Source organism: Condylura cristata, unplaced genomic scaffold (genome assembly GCF_000260355.1).
Source record: "Condylura cristata isolate star-nosed mole 26May11 unplaced genomic scaffold, ConCri1.0 scaffold00013, whole genome shotgun sequence".
Lineage (NCBI taxonomy): Eukaryota > Metazoa > Chordata > Mammalia > Eulipotyphla > Talpidae > Condylura > Condylura cristata.
The window spans coordinates 43,641,909-43,662,172 of NW_004567114.1; the positions used below are offsets into that span (position 1 = coordinate 43,641,909).

The 20,264-nt window shown below is 32.4% G+C and overlaps 1 protein-coding gene across 7 annotated transcripts in view; it reads right to left on the reverse strand.

The window, feature by feature from the left end:
* LRFN5 (leucine rich repeat and fibronectin type III domain containing 5) overlaps positions 1 to 20,264 on the reverse strand; it is a 213,273-nt gene that overhangs the window by 95,303 nt on the left and 97,706 nt on the right. For 5 of the 7 annotated variants that reach the window (XM_012724601.1, XM_012724602.1, XM_012724605.1 and 2 more), the window contains one exon: positions 6,858 to 7,033. The exons of the other annotated variants lie outside the window; for them this stretch is intronic. The gene's annotated coding sequence lies outside the window, so the exon portion shown is untranslated. The remainder of the gene's footprint in view (positions 1 to 6,857; positions 7,034 to 20,264) is intronic. 7 annotated transcript variants of the gene reach the window in all.

Consider the following 20,264-nt stretch of genomic DNA (forward strand, 5'->3'; position numbering starts at 1 on the left):
TAATAATATATATGATATTAGTGTATAATGTATATAATATACACATTATGGAGTGTGTATATATATATATATACATATATATATACACACACACATATATATATACACCATTTATACACCAATTGAAAATATATCAAAATTACTAAACTTATTTTCAGCCATTTCCTCTTTAGTTATCTCTTTAAGTAAATAATTTTATTATTAAAAAAAGTGTGCTACTCTACATTTCACCTTCTTTATAAATAATAAATGCATGTTATCAAGTTTGGGTTACTTCTGTGCTGGGATCATTATTGTAGTATATATGAAAAAATCTAAAACTGCTCATGTGCCAGTATGAAACTATTTATGACATAAATAAGTAAGCACAACTTAAAAGATTGGTTGTTTTCCAGATGTTGAAGAGTATGTTAAAGCATCATGATTTCGTGTAGTAATCTATATTAGCATGCAAGAGACAACAAAGAAAGCCAGCTTCTTATTATAGATTTCGAATAGCCAGACACTAAAAGGAACAGTCAACTTAGGGGAAAAAAAAAAAAAGTTGCTTCCATTTTAGCAACCAAGGATTCACCTCAGCTGTTAAACCCTGTGTCTGTTCTTTCATTTTATAAATACAGGAGGAAATATGGTTTTATGTCATGTCAGTTACAACATGAATATTCCAGAGTTAAAAGATGAGGTTAATTAGACAAATGAAAGCAAACCACCACCATGCAAGATCACAGAGGCCACCTTGCTTTCTATATTCAATCAGTGGAAGAAGTCACCACGTGAAACTAAATTAAACGTGACCTAGGAGTTAACCTGTAAGCCCAAAAGCACAAATTGCCTCCTGCAGGTCAGCATTCCCAGTGATGTTTTTTGTTGTTGTTTTTAATGCCTTCTTGTTGACAATTCTTCAAAACAGCTTGGATTCTTAAACATTCAAGACAAAATAATTTTGCCTGAAAACCATAGTATTTAAGTGCATTGCCTTAATTAACACTTTTCAAATTAAGTCATAAGGTTATCTTATATCATTAGTTTTCACTTAGTCTATCATGTTTCTGATTTTTCCATATATCTGCACATGCATTCTAACTGTAAATTTCATTGTTTTGCCTTCACATTATGAGTCATTAGTAATATTTTCAGTTAATGAGCAATATAGTAGAGACAGATTCCTCTTTTATCTCATGATAAATCATGGAATTTCTCTAAAAGTAGTTATCTTTAAAAGACAACCTCATGACTTAAATTTTCCCACATTCTGTTTAATATTGATGAGAAATGTCTCAGTTTATTTAGAGAATTCTAAAATGTCTTATGCTAAAATACCTCTACTACAGCCCACAGATATGAGGGAGGTTACTGCAGTCACTTCAACATCACAGCAACTGATTACAACTTGGGTTGAATTCATACACATTGGATTTTTTTCCCCCCAGTGGGCTTCATCACCAGTATTTTACAATTAATATTGTCACCATGCATCTTAATGTCAGCTGTCAGGAGTATTCTCCATGTGATATCAATCTCCTCCAGTACTAAATGTAAAGTAATCATTACCTACTAACACAAGGCATTTATTCAGACTACTTCCCAGGACACTTGACAGCAAAACTATAGTATTAGCAACACATGAGGCCAACACTAACAGCAGGCAGAGAAAGCATAGGCCTTTCTACATGACGTACTGCAAGCTAAGACATTTTTAGTTTTGGTGTCAGTACTTAAGGGCTTTTGGGAGAACTGTGCATTATATATCTAGCTTCTGGAATTTTTACATAAATGAAATAATACATCAGTACATTAACAATAGACCAAAGCTCAGACCTATCTCTGAGCCAAAATTCAATTTCTAATAAGAACTATGTCTGAAGGAATATTTCCATAATCTCCAATGGAAATGACCCCTTTTTCCACTGTATGCACATGATTATTTGTAGTTTTTCACCATTATTTATCTTAGGGCACTTATTTCTGCATTGTTAGATCCTTACTACTCCCACTGATCTACATTTTTAGACAAAAATTCCAGTTGTATTCATTTGTATCTGCTTTACAAGAGCAAGGACTGGATCTTAATCCATCACCATCAGAAAACAGCCTTGCCAAATGATGCCAATGATACTGGAAAAAGAAATGCTCAAATGCACATGGAGAGTATGAAAAAAAGGCAGGATAAAGCTTTGACAATGGGAAAAATATAAAAACAAAATGAAGAGAACTTACAGTTGGTACTTAAAAATTCTGTTTTATTTGATCTCTTTGGAATCTTTTCGAAAATAAAAGCAAAGAATGCTCATGTTGTATGTAATAGAAGCTTCCAATATTTTTCTAACCAATGCATTCATTTAACATTCACATTTAAGTATGTGAATATTCATATTTACCATTTACTGTTTTCTTTTCTATTAATATAATTTATTTATATATAATTTATATTATCATTAATGTTTGCACAACGCATGCTTTCTCCTCTTAGGTGTAGTCCACATAAAATCCCCCCCACCAGTGCACCTATGTGCCACTGCCATAGTCCCCTGTGACCTTTATCCCCACCTGTTTTGATCCCTTTCCCTCCTTCTCCCCTGCAGAAAGTTTGATTTATCACTGACAATTTTTTTTATTTATTGTTATTACTTTCCCCTGACCATTTACTATTTTCAAATAAGTAGAACAGGTAAAGTCATAGCCTGCAGTATTAGTTCCAGAAATATGGGTGCCTGACTCTTGTTGGTAAAATCATAGTTTCAGGAACTTTATAGCAAAAGCCATGATGGGTTGAAGGAAAACTATTCCAATAAATTACTAGAGAAAGGCAAAAAAAAAAAAAAGAAAAGGAAAGGAAAGAAATGGAAGGCAAAGCTTAAAGCAATAATTATCCAATACCAACATTTCCAGCCCTTATAATTTTCTCCCTGATATGCCAGTAATTTATTCTTCAGCTTTCAGAGTTTCTCTCTTAAAACTCACACACACACACACACACACACACACGCACATGCACACACAAGCATACAAGGGAGAGGGGAAGTGAGAGACAGTGACCATGAGAGAGGGAAGAAAGAGAGACTCCATCTCTGTGTTCATAGTTCCTAAAGAGGTGTTGCACTGTTGAACAAAATGCAAATTGATCATGACCCCACAGTGCTTATGATCTGCAGGGAAATTGACTCGAGTTTGATAAGAGTCATAAAATTATAATGAATAAGTTATATGATAGTAAGAGTCTATATATTAAGAAAAGATGACCTAGTGGTGTAGAAAGAAAGGTTGAGAGTTCAGTGTTGAGATATGGAAAAAAAAGTGTTGGAAATGGTGACTCATTCAGTGAGAACCAACCATGTGCAAATATCTGACAGGCAAGAATTCAGGGGTCTCTGTGACCAGAATGCAGGACAGGGGTGGTGTACCAGCATAAGATGATTTGGGAACACTTAGAATAGTGTTCAACCATTCATAGCATTGAAAGCCATGTTAAAGATCTTTAATCTGAGAGTAATTTTGTTGTTGTTTGGGGTTTTTTGTAAAACCCTCTTTGACTACCTATAAGAACAGACTGAATAAGTGTATCCATGGAGAAGAGATAATAATTTAAGAGGTCTCTGTAGTATCCCGGGGCAACTATGGTAGTGGGGACCAGACTGCTGATGAAGAAAAATAGATTTATTAAATAGGACCAGAAGAGGTAATAGAATATACAAAATGAAAAGGATCAGATGATTCCTATTTTTATAAAATATGATGATGTATACTGAATTTAAAAATATATAAAGAGTATATTTTAGGAGCTGACCAAAAAATTTACAGCATAAATTTAAGATATTTAGGAAATTAGATATATCAATTTGCAATAAATACATAATTTAATACATATATTTGTGAGTCATTATAAAAGTAATTCTTTCAAGAGTTTTTATTATTCCTTCTTTATAAAATGAGTACTGCATGATATAACATGTTTCCTCCCTGCTGTCTTTTAGGATTATAGAACCTAATTCATGTAACCATTTCAGCATTGATAGTTAGCTATTACTTACTCATTAATAACCCTAATTTTCTATCTTTATTTTGTAGTTCAAGGATTCGAAGTGATTTCAAGTATGTAAATATATACCTAAAAATATCAAGCTAAAAAAATGTATCTGTCAATTTGAGGATTTATGCAATCTTTTTAAACTACTTTCATAGAGATGGTAAAAGGATAAAATATATTTTTTTTTTGAAAGTAGCATGATGCTTCCATCATAGAAGACACATAGAAAGTTAATTATTATGATAGGTGGTTAAACCACTATCATCAAATGTTGCCGTGATTAATAATTTATAAAATTTAAACATATGGGAAAGTGTTTCAAAAATAAAAGTATTTTAATTATTATATATTCAATGTAATTAAGGGCACCTTAATATTCAAAAGACATATTAGCCTTACAGAGTGATTACTATTGCTATATGCTTTAGCAAATTACCATTAGATGTGTATGTACCTATGAATATATTTACACAGGCATGAATACTTCCTGTTTGGATATTACCACTTTTTGTTTAAAGTCATAAGTTTTTAGTTTAGCAAGAAAGGATAGAAGAAACAGAATAAAAGTACTATTTCATTGGCCAAGGCTAAATGAAAATGTCAGTGAAAAAAGTAGTAATCATAATAACTAACGCCACCTCTACTATCCTATACTAAGATATGGATATTCCATTCCCTCATTATTTTACTACTCCATTCATTACTTCCTCTAAGAAAGTTTCCAGTATTCCATTCATTTTTGGAAAGGGATTAATGGATGTGCTATGAATTTTCAATGAGCTCTTTGAAATTTGAGGAACTAATTAGGAATGTATTTACTTTCTCTTTTTTTCAGGGTGATTAATTCCATGAAAGACTTTCAGCCTAATGTTACTCCAAAGAAAAAAAATGAAAGGGGAAAGGAGGTTCTACTTTTGCAGACTAATGGACTGGTAATTAAAAAAATTGAATTAATCATTAACTCAGAGGAGTCGTTTTCAATATATAAATTATTTCTGTTTAGCCTTCTCGTGCCAGGTTAATTAAATAAATCCTCTGGCCTTGATTATAGCCATTAGTAAATGAAAATGTATTTGAATTCACTCAGTCTAATTATTTATACCAGGAAATCTGTGTCTGTTAAGTATATTTTCTGTGCTAAAAGTTTCCATAAAGCCAGATGCTTTATTTAGAAAATATCATCTTTATCTATGGAAGACAAAAAGTCATTTGTTGCCTACAAAGGTAAATATATAAAAGCTCTAGGGTTTTCATTTAAGGGAATTGCCTTTAATAAACAAACTTTATATTCCCAAATCTTCAAACTGTGTGAAATCATCGCAAGCTTAAAAAGAGTCCACCATTTCTTTTAGAAAAGCAAACATTGGAAAATCTAGACATTCTTCCTCAAGTTATTTTATTTAATTAAAAGTTCAAGGACTAAAGCAACACAACCTGTTCTTAAGATGAATAAACAAAAGTCATATACAAAAGGAGTACAAGTAAATAAAATATACATAAAAAATCTACACTAAAATAAATATTTGTAATCTATCTTCAGCATACTCAGACTCATCATTTTATGCTGCTGTCCCAGATACAATGTGTTAACCTGAATCTAACTTAAAATACGGTTATGTTTGTGTCTTTAAAGAACTCTGTTACTTTGCGCATACTATTGACAATATGTTGACAACCTGTTTAAAATCTTATGTAATCAGTAACAACATTATTCAAATACAAACTCTTAACAATAATGTCCACTTTAAGGACACAGACATTTCTATTGTCATCATGCTGAAATTGCAGTATGCTGTAAAGTAAAACTAGGTATCTTCTACCCATTTCCTTCAAGGAAATTTAAATTTCTAAGTTCCAATTTACCAATAGACAATCTATGGCATACTCTATAAAGTTGTATTATAGTAATTTTCCATGTGGTATCATTGCAATACAAATATATCTCTAGGAACAAGAAATTCATAAACCAAGCCTTGGGAAACAAAAATGCCAAATGTAAACCAAACAAGCTAGAAATAGGCAAACCAGTAAGATCAAAACTATGATCCAGAAAAGTCTAAACTTTTTCAGAGAATTGCCTTTACAAATCAAATCCAATTAAATCAATCATGCAACTGATGTATCTATCTGATTGACCCATACTTAGAAAGTTCAGGATAAAATGTAATAGGTAATATGTCTTTGGTAGTATACATTATATTATTTGACAGCTAGTACATTATGATATGCATTTGCACACTCTTCATGTCCCTAAATTTCAATTTATCCTCATCCATGTGCTTTCCCTTTTATTTTTTCAGTACCATATTATAGACTTTCATAAGCTCTCTTTCAATGACAGAGGATAGATGTCAGTCAAAAAGAAAGAAATCAGTAAATTAGTCATTTTTACCACCTGTGCCTTACCTTCTATATAACAGTGAAGAGGACAATCATGGAAAGAGCATTGGATTTTCAAGAATCAAAAGACCAAGGATTTTATTATAGTTTAGTAACTCATTACCAAAGCAACTTCCATAAAATACTTGGTCATGCCAAATCTTTGCATTAATGTACAATCATTATTATTTGAGTTTCCTATTTGCTTCAAAATTGCAAATATAAATTTAAAAAACACTCAAACACCCTTAAAAATCAGAAAATCCCATATAGATTATCAGCATAAAACATATCTCTAGAAGGATACGACTCAAAAAAAAAAAGAAATGAATTAATCAGTGATAAGTAATGCTGATTTTAGTTTATATATGAATTTGCAAGATTTCTAGTTATCCTCCTCAAAGTTTTTTTTTTTTTTTTTTCCCAAAACTACTATGGGCATTAATCAACTTACTTCTGGAGCCTGAAGAGTTCCTCACTGCTGAGAAGGAGTCAGCACTCTGCCTGGCTGCTACAGAAGGCTGACAGGGTGAAAGCATCTCCAAAGCTGATTCGTAGGATGCTGTCAGAAGTAAAGATGCTCAGCTACTACATATCTTCCCAACACCTGGCTGAATGGTTATAGGGATTCTTCAAAGGAGACAAGCACAAAAAGAGTATATCAAAACATGTTCATCAGATATATTTGAGAAATATATTATGTTAAAGGTGTGATTAATCTCAATCTATGTCAGCAATATCAATAAATAGAATATAAGTGATGTGCATAGTAACACTTTCCAGTTGAATGTGTAGTAGGCTCTGATTCCAATGAATAGGTCACCATTCTGTTTTCCATTTTTGGAAGAAGTTTTTCTTATCTCATAATTGAAAAAAAAAATAAAGAAACAAACAAAAAAAAAGTTTACTTTTCCTTACAAATCTAATATAACTGGCAAGTCAATGCTTGAAAACTGCATGAATCAAGAGATGTTTAATCATCACCTGCTCTGCACCAGATACATAATGCTGGGGAAATAGCATTGAAAAAGCTACTAAGTTCTACCTTGATGAAGCTTAAAATAATATAACATATAATGTGTATTTTCTTTAATAGAAAAAAAAATCTTTCATTGTGACCTCCCTGATGACTATAGGTCAGGTCTTAGCATTATCACTGCTACAGCCTGAGTTTGCTCCCCAGCCATATGGAATAGCAGACTTTTTCCTGTTGCACTTGCTGCTTCCCTTAGCAGTGTATTTCAGTAAATCTACCTTTTCTGCTCCACATTCTTTCCTTGGTGAATCCTTTCCACCTGCACCTCTGGCCTACACCCTAGTTCTTCTATGCAAAAGAAAAACATAATTTCAATAAATATATTTATGGAGAAAATATATAGACATGCCAATTGGATTTTAAATAATGTGATGAGATGTTGACTTCTACATATTTCTATGTGTTTACCCTTGTGAATCTAAATGATAATAAATGTAGTCCTATGAATCACATTATTTAACTTTAGCTTAAGATTAATGTAAGAGCACTAACTGGTATTCAACCACTAAAAATTTCAATTCAGAAATAGACAAGAAGGTGGTTTTGAAATGAATATGTGCATTGTAATTTGACTATGATTTTATCTACATAAGCAAAAGGAAGGAGTAATATAAAATTTAAAGAGTTAGCAATAACAAACATTTAAGATGATACAAAAATGACACAGTTTTTTGTTATCTGTATTTATAAAGAAGTATCAATGATCTTATAAAAAATTAAAAGGGTGACTATATTCTCTTGGGTTAACTACCCAATAATTATAACATTACTTAAAAAAGAGAGTTAAACCATTTTCTAAATTAATACTAAATTTATTCAAGTGCTAAATATCCATGTACTGATTAAAGGAAAGTGCTTCTTCCCAGTTTTTATGACTGTCAGTCAATGCTATATATATATATATTTTAAAATTTAAATTCATGCTGAAATTTATTTAGTATTGACTCAGATATGTCACACACACAGAATACAAACACACACAAAAATATAAATCAAATATATGCCAACCACCTTTGCTCATTGTTTGTTTTTATTTACTTCCATTAATATTTTCAACTAACATTACATTTATCTATGCAGGACAAAAAGTGCATCAACTTTTTTAGCAATTAAATCCAAAAAGAAATTAAAATAATACCTAGAGAAAAATGAAGACATGAACATCAGAATGTAGAGATGCACAAACATAGTACCAAGAGAGAAGTTAATAGCAATACTGTTCCATATCAAACAAGAAGGATCTCAAATAAACAACTAATTAAAAAAAAATCTTAGGAACTAGATAAAGAACCAAATATAACCAAAAGTCAGTAGAAGGAAAAATAATAATAAAAAAATAAACTGGCACTAAATTAAAAAGAAAGAATAAAGATAGTACAAAAGATCAGTGAAATCAAGAACTGGCTCTTTGAAAAACAAACAAAATAACCAAGCTTAATGGCTAATTTCACTTTTAAAAAGTACATAAATTCTAATTAACAGTATCAGAAGTTAAAAAACATAAACGTTAATTTAGAACATATACCACAGAAAATCTCTCCATGGCAAAGTAAAAGAAGACTTAGAAGAAATGGACACACTTTTTAAAATCAGACAACCTTCTAAGAGATTAGTAAGAAATATAGGAAGTAGAAGGTTAGAACAGACAAAGATATTGAAATAATAACAAAAAGTATTCCAAACACAAAAGCCCTAACCAAATGGTTTCACAAGTTATACCGAACCTTCAAAGACAAGCTAATACCCACCCTTCTCAAATTCTTCAAAAAATTGAAAAGGAAATACTTCAAAATAGATATTATAAAGCTAAATTACCCTGATATCAAAGCAGAGAAAAAGGAAAACTAGAAGCCACTATCCAGAGTGAATAAAAATGTAAAAATCTTCAAACAAAATCTTAGCAAACCAAATTCAATAATATAATATTGGACTCATACAACATGAAAAAGTAGGGTTAATCCATGTATGCAAGGATATTTCCTATCATACCAAGGTAATTTAATTTGTTCCTATCAACAAATTAAAAAATAAAATTCACCATATTTTGAGAAGGCAATGTAAAAATTATATGGTCATATCGATAGAAGCAGAGAAAGCATTTTACATGTTCCAACATTTATAAACAATAAAAAAATTTTGATAAAAGATGGATAAAAGGAATAGAACTCAGTATAACAAGAAATATTCATCACAATCCCCTAGTTAGCATAATATTTACTGGTAAAAAATAGTTTTTTCGGGTCCTCCCTGGTGGCGCAGCGGGTTAAAGCACAGCACAAAGAAGCTTAAGCCACTTCCGCATGAGTTCGATTCCCGCCTGCCCTGGAGGAGATCCACATGGCGAGGCAGACCTCTCCTGACCCGCCCGCTGCTCCCCTCAGCAGTGTACTTCATCGATCTGCCTGTTCTGCTCCCCACTCTGTCTCTGGTGAATCCTCTCACCCTCCGCATCTCTGGCCTGTACCCCAGTTCTGTATGAATAAATAAATACATCTTTAAAAAAAAATAGGTTTTTCTAGGAGGTCAGGTGGAAGACAAGGTTATCTACTCTCATTATTATTTAACTTAATGATGGAAGTCTTTGCCAAAACAATTAGGCAAGAGAAAGATATAAGATTCCAAACTGAAATATGAAACCATCTACTATTTGCAGACTACTATATAACATACATAGAAAACATTCAACATTTCACTAAAATCTATTATAAACATTAAATAAATCCTAAACTACAAAATCACCATTAAAAGTCGGTTGTATTCTATATGCAATAAAAAAAAAAAACTTAAAAAGATAGATCAAGGTAATAATCCCATTTAAAATTAAGTACCAAATATAAATGTAGTAAAAAGAAGTTAAAGACTTTTAGTGGAAATTTTAGATATGTTAAAATAAGTAGATGACAAAAAGTGGAAAGATATTTTGTGCTCATGGATTGGAAGAATTAACATTGTTAAAATGGCCATTATATCCAAAGCAATATACATATCAAGGCAATTTCTATCAAAATCCCAATGTTATTATTTAAAGAACTATAGGACGCATTACTAAAATTTTTATGGAACCATAAAAGACACTAATAGCCAAAACAATCCTGACCAAAAAAAAAGAAATATGTTGTGTTATACAATCAAACTTCAAATTATACTTTAAAATAATAGTAATCAAAACAGTATAACATTGTAATAAAAGACGCATGAAGCAATGGAATTGAGAACTCTGAAATAAGCATATATTTATATAGATAATTTATGACAAAGGAACCACAAGCATATAATTGAGAAATACAAGTCTATTCAACCTATTAATATTGGGAAAATTGGACAGCAAAAGATTGAGATTAGACCACTACCTCACATTTAACACAAAAGAAACTTAAAATGTATCAAAAATATGGATGTAAAATCTTAAATCATAAAATGCATAAATAATATACAGGTAAAATTCTCTGATGCTGACTTCAAAGATAGTCTTTGGGGATTTAACAAATGAATCAATGGTAAAGGAAACCAAAGCCAAAATAAACAAATGGGGCTACAGCAAATTCAAAAGTTTCTGCACAGCAAAAAAAAAAACTATCACTAAAACAGAAAGATATTCCACTAAAATGGGAGAAAATATTGATGCAGCATTAATCCTCATAAGGGTCTAAGGTTTACAGAAATTTAAGGTTTATAGAAATTTATAAAAACTCATACAATTCAACAACAAAAAACAAATAATCTAATGGGGGAAAAAATGTACAAAAGAGCTAAACAAATACTTCTCCAAAGAAGACCAAACAGGTACTTCAAAAGTGTCCATCATCATTTATTATCAAGAAATGCAAATCAAAACCATAATGAGATATTGTTCCATAGTAAAAATACCAAAAGATAGTGTTGGTGGAGATGTGGAGAAAAAGGAGGTCTCATGCATTATTGATAGGAATGTAGGCTGAACTAGACTGTGTAAAAATATATAGAATAATTATATAACTAAAAGTATGGAAGATTCTTAAAATATTAGAAATATATCTACCAAGTGACTTAGAACCCCACCCCTAGAAATCTCCTGCAAAGAATACAGAAGCACTAATTTGAAAGGATATATGTTCTCTCTATGCATATGCATTCTGGTTCTAATAGTCAAGTTACAGAGATAACATTAGTGCTCAAGGACAGAGGGCTGGATTAAATTATAGTACCTACACACAAGGGGTTACTACTCAGCTAGAAAAGGAAAGATTAAATTTTTCCATTGCAACAACATGCAAAGAATGTGAGGGAAATAATTGCTAAGCAAAATAAGCCAGAAAGAAAAAATAGTGGCTGTTTATACTCATCTCTGGATAAAAGAAAACAAAGCAAGAAAAACAAAGCTTAACCAAAACAACCCTTCACATCTTACTGTAAAACTGAAGCTACCCAGGGAGAGGTTGAAAGATGGGGATCAAATAGGGTAGGGAATAGTAGATGGTTATTGGTGAACAGTGGTGAAGTTTGTGTGGTAACATACACTTAGAGGTGTGCAATTTCTTCTTAAGTTGAAATATCCAGTGTTTGAACACTTAAGAACTCACCAAATGGTATCATCCCCATCTTTCTCCATCTGAATAGTACAAAATAAGTGATATGAGAGGTGTTCTAAATTAGTTGTTAGTTGTATATAACTGGTATTGAAAATAATTAAAAATTAAACATCTTATAATCTAGATGTTTGATCTATGTGATGCAAAATAAGCAGTTGTTTTAAAGTATATGAATAAATGATTCATATAACTTCACTGCAATTGGTTCAATCTCTTATTAAATAGTTAAATAATAATGCACAATTTGGCACGAGATAGCCATAATCCTTAATGGACTATTCTAAAAGTGAAGACCTAAGAAATTCTATTTTATTCAAATAACTAGAACATATCTGAACCAGAAATATAGAATAAAACTTGGAAATCATTTCAGATTAGTGATTTTTAATTGCATAAATATTCAGTGGGATTCATATAATACTATTACTAAAATATACTTACTTCATCACCAGTACTGGTAAACTTCATTTAAATAATCAGAGGCACTGATTGACATGGAAATACAATCATGCTACTGGGAGGAAAATACTTAGAAATAACAATTTATGTCTAGGATGGTGTGGTAAATAAATTAATGCATCACTAGAGCATTCATTTCTTAAAGTAAACATCATATTGTAAAGGAGAACAAGTAATCATTTCTTTCTTCTAGTAGTAAGAATTCAGTAGTTAAGTAAAACATAAATCTTGGTGACCTAAAATTTTTATTACTGCATTTGTAATTTCCTGTTAACAGCTCAGGAAAATAACTTTAAGTGATGCTATATTTCAATAAAAATATAGCCCAAGGTGAAGGACTCTTTGGTGAAGGACAGAGGATGGACTGAAATGGTGATGGCTTTGCATTGTTTTAAGGATCTATCTCAGTCACTGAATTACACAATGATAATTTAAAATAATAATAGTTTATCATAAAGAAACATCTACTAAATTAATAACTGATTTAGTGAATGAATAAAATGCTTTATCATGGTTTGATTCTAATTTTAGCAATTCTATTTACTAGATTGTGGTTGCAACATTGCCATATACTACAATAAATAAATGTAAAATAAGATTCAATGAAGATTCTAGCATTATCCTTGCATAACTAATATTTTCTTAGATAGCAAGTTACAAAAAAAATCCAAAAAAACAACAAAGAGTAGTTCTATATATAAATCCTTCTCAAGATATATTTCCACTGTTAAAGTTTTCTTGAAATTTCCATGAATTTCATTGTTTCCTTGAAACATTTCTTACAAATGAAAACTTCAAGTGATACATCTTCAGTCCTTGGTGAAAATAGAAAACTGTCCTTTATTTCTTCCTGTACTATCTCATGTTCTGCTCTGACAGTATGTCAGTGCTGCTCTGTTCCATCAACAAAGAGGAAAAACTACACATTATGTTACTCTAAGTTAGCCTTACTCATAGCAAAAGTCAACAAATACTGTGAGATTCTGCATGTCATCTCGTCATGGTGGCAGTATCTTTTTCATTTAAAATTGGCTATCAGTAAGTTCTTAAAGATACAGTTTAACTTACTGGATTTATACACAGTTCTACCTTCTTTCTTCTCTCACTGCTTTCTTGTTTAACCTGCCCTGTTATTTTAGATTTTAGATATACCTCAAGCCTCTCTCCCTCTAAAGATGTCCTGTTTTTCTCCCTTTGTCTTTGACTCTGCATAGTTCACTTAAAGCTTTTGACTCTCACCTCGAAAGTGATCATCACACATAAAATGGTGCATTATGTTTGCAGTTTATAGGGAAGCCCTCACCTGCTTGTGAGTTCTGCAAGTGCCCACCTTGTACGACTTTGGGGGGGGGGGGAAGCTTCACATTTTATATACATCAAAAATATATGTATATCAAGCTGGCTTCATCCTATTGCTACCATTTTTTTTTTTTTAATCTCTTTCCATTCCTTCAGAGTGCCAGCTAAATTTCAAATCAGGATTAGACTTCAAGTGTTTGATTCTAGTGTATACAGCACAGTGTACATGGTGGTTTTCTGTGAACATCAGCACAACTGATTATTAGGTAACAGTGAGCCTCCGGCTTAGTGTCTTCTTAGCTGTTTTATCTCCATTTCATCTCTGATCATTTTGATCAGTGAGGCATCATTTTTTAAGCCCTTTTTATCTGCCTGTTCTCTCTTACCTTCCCTCCCACCTTTGCTTCTGTGTTTTCTCCCTGCCTCCCTGCCTTGCCCTCTCCTTCTTCAATATCTACTGTCTCTCAACCTCTCAGTCTATTCCATCCTTCCTCACTTTTCTCCATCTTATCTCTTGCAGATGAAAAAAAAAAAATTGGTTTCAGCAAGATGCCATAATACTATATATCCCCTAAGCATAAGAATTTTTCAAGACATCTAGAATTTCAAACTATACAGTATAGTTATAGAGTATATTAGTAATTAATATCTGCATATATGTTGATATTTATAATATGCATATACACATAATTGTGTTTTAAAATACTATGTAAGTAGGTTTAGAATATTTTAAAGATCTTGATTTATATCACCTCTCAAGTGTACTTACAGTGGACACCTTAACAACACTAGACTGTTTATACACTACACTAAAGCCACTGAGAAGGACATGAGGCTATACACCTGGAAACTGCTAAAAAATTGCAATGCAGATTCACAATGGATTAAAAGAAGATTTTGAAGCAAACCAAGGACAAACCACAGGCCATATGTAGATTGAGAATCGAAACTAATGTAATCATAAATCAGGTGTGGAAAATATAGGGAAGTACACGGATTGTTTCTTTGTAGAAGAGGGCACTATTGGAAAGAATTTACAGCATGGAAATGAGAAGAATCACACTTAAAAGGCACCACTAAAGAGACACTGTATGCCTTCATTCTCTTATTTACCTACAAGCACTGTCAAGCCCAGGACCAAACGATGGGTAACTGTATGTCCTGCAGAATCAAGCATCTTCAGCTACATACAGCAGATTAAAAAAAAAAAAAATACTACTTAAAGTTTTTAACCACAATTAAAAGAAAAGCATATGCTAAACGACTCCTAAAAGTTGTTACTTGAAATTTTTTGAAAGACAACTCAAATGATAAGTATACTCCTGATGCAATTAAAATGATTTTAATGGCAAGGAATCGTTGAAAATAAAATTGAAGGAACCATGAATTTTGTAGAGAAGGAATTCAACATAAGGTCAGGTTATAAAATGGCTTATACAAAAGACAGACAGAAGGACACAGACCAAAAGATGAATATAAAATAGTGTTTGTAAAACACTTTGAGACACATTATTTCATTAGACAGTAACCTTGCTGTCCTTGGTCTTTTCTTGTTCAGCAGTTTAACACTGACTTGCAAGAGGACATGAGAAACAGTGCTTATTAAATCTGTGGATTTGTGACTGACACAAAAATGGGATTTAAAAGTGTCTCCATAGGTTTGAAGGATGGGCCAAGATTGTCAAAATGAAATATAAGAGAGTCAAAGGTAAAGATGCTTGGATTCAGAAGCTAAACTACTTAACTACAAGGTGAAAGATATGTCTTTAAAGGCAGTTCATATAAAAAACACCTAAGTTATTGTCTCTATGAGCCTAACAATTTAGGGCTACAAAGTTAGCATTCATCAATAGAAAAGGAACATATGAAACCAGTTTAATGGCTGCAGTTAATTATTTGATATTTATTGAACAACACCTGGAACAGTATATTTCAATCTCAATTCAGGTGAAATACGCCTGGAGACTGACACTCAAAAGAAAGTCTCGCAAATTGCAAACAGTGCAATTGAAAAGTATTTGAAACTTTTATCTAGGGCATGAGAAAAGATACAGAAATTATATCTTCAAATATCGATTGTAAGGAGTAGGGGAATGAGTATTAGTGGCAGAAAACATGATTTAGAATAAACAACAGTTGTATGAGGCTATTACTGCTACATTAAGATCATGCTATTTGAATAGCCCTGCATTATTATGGTTCCCTTGAAAGTAGCATTTGTTTGTTTGTTTGTTTGCCTATGTCAAAACATTCACATTTGTAATGTTGATGTTCAACCAAGGGACATGTAGCTTCCTTTACAACTTGAGAAGTTTGTACATAGAATTTTACTATAAGTGCTATTTGTGCTATGAATTTTAATTATCTGAAGAAGAGCCCAATTTGACTGATTGGATGCACTAGCCAAATGGGTGTTCATAGGTATATCTGTGCTCAAAATAGAAAAGACCATTTTAATATTTTACTTGTGTGCAGTACAAATTTCAAAACATTTTCATAGACATCATTTAGTATACCCTTTAAAAACTGCTTTACAATGCAGGTCTCACTTTAATTTGGTCTTAGTACAAGATTCACATATAAGAAGTCACCTGTAAAAGGCCATGTCATTATTTGGTAGCAGGTAAGATAACAAATGATAGGATCTCTGAAGTATTATAAAGTCTCTTTCCACTCAACTCTGTATCTCAGATTATAAAAAAAGTTACTGTGACACAACAAATTTTAAGAAAGTCATGCCAAGAACACAATTTATAGCATTAAAAGAATGAAACAGTAAGAAATTTAATCATAGGTGCAAAGTTGGTAAATCATTATACACATTGCTTCAAATTTACTTTGGAGCAAAGGACAATATATGCTTACTTTATCTCAGCATATCAGAAATGGATAAGCTGAACCACAAATATATATTTAATATAACAATGAAAGAGTTTCAAAATGTGCAAGGATTCCTATTGCTATTATTTCATTATATCATTTTTGAGATTACTTAAGATATGCACTGATTTTCCACTCAGTTGATTATATCAATTTAATGGCAATGGACACTCAACATTAGAATAAAAACTTATATATTCAATGAAGTTTTCTTGATTCAATGTACTAATATCCTAGTTTGCTTCCTCACATTTTTTACTATAATTCACCACCCTAGAATTTTTTTTTAATTCTGTAAAATCATTGCATATGATATACAGTTTGGGAATCAGCCTGTGTATCTTCCATAGCACATTTACCACCAAGGCGCCCACAGTCCCCTGCCAGAGTCCACTCTACATCTTATCCACTTTATTTTCTTCTCCCCTTCACTTTCGGTTATCACAAATCTCTAGGCAGATTTCTAGTGTTTACTAGTTGGTTTAGTTTTGCATTATCCTTTATATTGTTTCTCTATTCCACATATAAGTGAAGCCATCCAACATTTGCCTTTTATTCCTTTGGACATATTTTGCTTAACAGTATTCCATCAAGTACCACAGATGTTATAAATGGCCAGAGTTTATCGCTTTTTATACTTGGGTAGCATTCCACTATGTGTGTGTGTGTTTGTGTTTGTGTTTGTGTATGATTTCTATGTGTCATCTCATCATGGCAATTTTGAACTCATTGAAGTCCAAAACCCTGATGTCGTTTTCTTGAAAGTTACTCCCTCCTTGTCGTCATATATTCCCTCAAGAACTCAAATATCTTTCCATCTGCTGCCCATTTTGCAGCATTCTTTTTTTTATCTCAGAACCTCCAGAACTTCTGCTTTAAAGCAAATGACCCTGTTTTTTTTTGTTTGTTTTTCTTATAGCTTTCCTATTTTTTTTTTAAATCATTTTAGATAATTGGCATTTTTGGGTTGCCAAACCTTGTATTTTAGGGAGAAAAAACTGATCATTATCTCCTGAATCAAGGGTGATTCAGGAGGGATCTAGGTACCAGTGAAAACTGGTGTGGGGAAGGCTGATCAAGTCCGCTCTGGGATTCCAGACCCAAATCTCTGCAATCTGCAGTCAGAATGCTTCACAAGGTCAGCACAGCCACTAGAGAGAAGGGTAGCAGGAGTACTTTCCAGAATATTTTTGTTTTCAGTGGCATACTTCAGCATCTGCACGTATCTCCCCTCAGTGAAGATTGTGCCTCTCCTCCCCAACACTCAGCTCTCCTACAGCAGGTACAACAGTAAAACGCAGGCACACAACCACAGGGTTGCTTATCTGGCTCCTGCCATGGCCACAGACTCCAGATATATCTCTCCACTCACTTTTTATTGTATGGAGTTGAATTTTCTCAGTGTCTGCCTGTACAACTATATTTTTCATACAATATTAATATGACACTTCATAAATGTGGTCTGTGTTCCCACCTTCTTACAAAACAACATTCCTCCATATCTTCGCTTTGTCACCAAAGTGGTGGTTTCACTATAAAATGCAAATCAAATTGTGTGCCACATATAAAATTGTGTATGGCACGCCAGTCCTAAAAGGACTTTCACTATGTTTCACACCCTAAGCTGCATGCATACGATACCATGTTGTCAAAGGCAGCTTTAACATCTTGAGTTATATTTATCTACCCTCAAACCAACTCATGCTGTGGGTATGTGGGTATATACCGAAGACTGCATCTTCGGTATGGAGTATCCTCATCCCGTTCCTTTGCTTAACTAACTCTATCTTCCAAATTTATGACAATGGGTATCTAACCTTCCATAATCTCCTTGTGTATATTTTACATGAAAATTAAATGAGATCATGTAGGTGAAGAGTTAACACAAAAGACTAAAATATAGATGTGGTCAGTAGGGGTAACTTACCTTTGAAAAGAAAGTATCAAATCTGGCAAGTTTAAGAAAAATGTTCAGCGTTGGCAAGCACTTTAAAAACTAGCTGATGCGTATTAGAAAAAGTAACCTCCTGAGATTATATAAACTAAAAATATGTCTTTTAGAAAAAAAAATAAATTTTAGAAAACAGAATGACAAGGATCTGTAGAGCATATAGACTGAGATCTTTAGTCATGACTCAATCCATACATTTTTTGTTATTTTCTTCAGCAAAATGCTTTACCAATCATTTTGTTTGTAAAAATAGTTGGGCTATATAAATCCACAATTTATTTCTGAAAATACACAACTTGATACCAAATGGCCATTTTGTACAGAGCACTTAAACACTGCCCATTTACTAACCAGATGGTTTGAATTAACATACAAAAATATAAATAAGAAATTACTATCAGTGAAAGAAAGAGAAACTTTAAATTATTTATTATAAAAATATTCTTATCACTTTTGTCAAATAATGCAAATATTAGAGCTTACTTTTATAAAATTAGACATAAAAAGATATTCACAACATGCATACTTATTGACAGTTAAACAACTGGAAAAGAATATTAGAAACCATTTGAATAGAACAATGCATAGTTATAAAAAATGAAAATTACAAAGCATGTGTTAAAATAAAAATCAATTAGAATGTTGGTGTTTGAAAAAAAATCACATAATACTACTTGTATTGAATTATATTCTTACCGCTTAAATCTACATTCAAACTTCATTTATTTTAGTAAACATTTCCTAACTACTGACTATGGTGAGTCACTCATAATTTAGGCATCTTATAATATAAATAATAGGTTGTGGGTTTTGTTTATAAACAGTCTATTAATTTCCATGGTTTATGTAGAGATAGATATATAGATATAACCATAAATATTATCAACTTAAATACCCATTTTCAGATTTATTTAAAAAAAATAATTATTGTGGGCCCTCCCTGATGGTGCAGCGGGTTAAAGCACAGCACTAAGAAGCTAAAGCCACTTTAGCATGAGTTCTATCCCAGCACTGGAGGCAATCCACATGGAGCAGGATGCTAGACTGACTAAGTACACTGTTGAAGGGAGCAGCAGGTGGGTCAGGAGAGGTCTTCTGTGCCATGTGGGTCACCTCTGGGGCAGGATCGAACTTGCACTGAAGCGGTTGTCACCAGCTTGTAGTGCTGCGTCCTAAACCATTGCACCACCAGGGAGGGCCCAACTTCAAAACTTTTCATTAAAAAATGTGGATGTGAAAATTGTTTTTATAATTTCAATCTAAAATTTTTCTTGCATAGAAATATTAAGATATCAAGAAGGATGTGTTATGGTGACATACCTGTGAAGAGATGTGATCCCATATCTCTGAATCATTAGTATACATTATCATATTATGCAGTATCATACACCAAATTTATAAACCAATATTATATATCGATGTTCCTTCAATTTAAACATTATAAAATAGGGCCCTCCCTGGTGGCACAATGGGTTAAAGCACAGCACTATGAAGCTCTCCACAGCGACTGCAGCATGAGTTCAATTCCTGGCCAGCGAGGAGACCCACATAGTGCAGCAATCCTCTCCTGATCTACCTGTTGCTCCCCTCAACAGTGTACTTCAATAGTTTTGCCTGTTCTGTTCCCTACTTTTCTCTCTGGTGAATTCTCTCACCCCCACACAACTG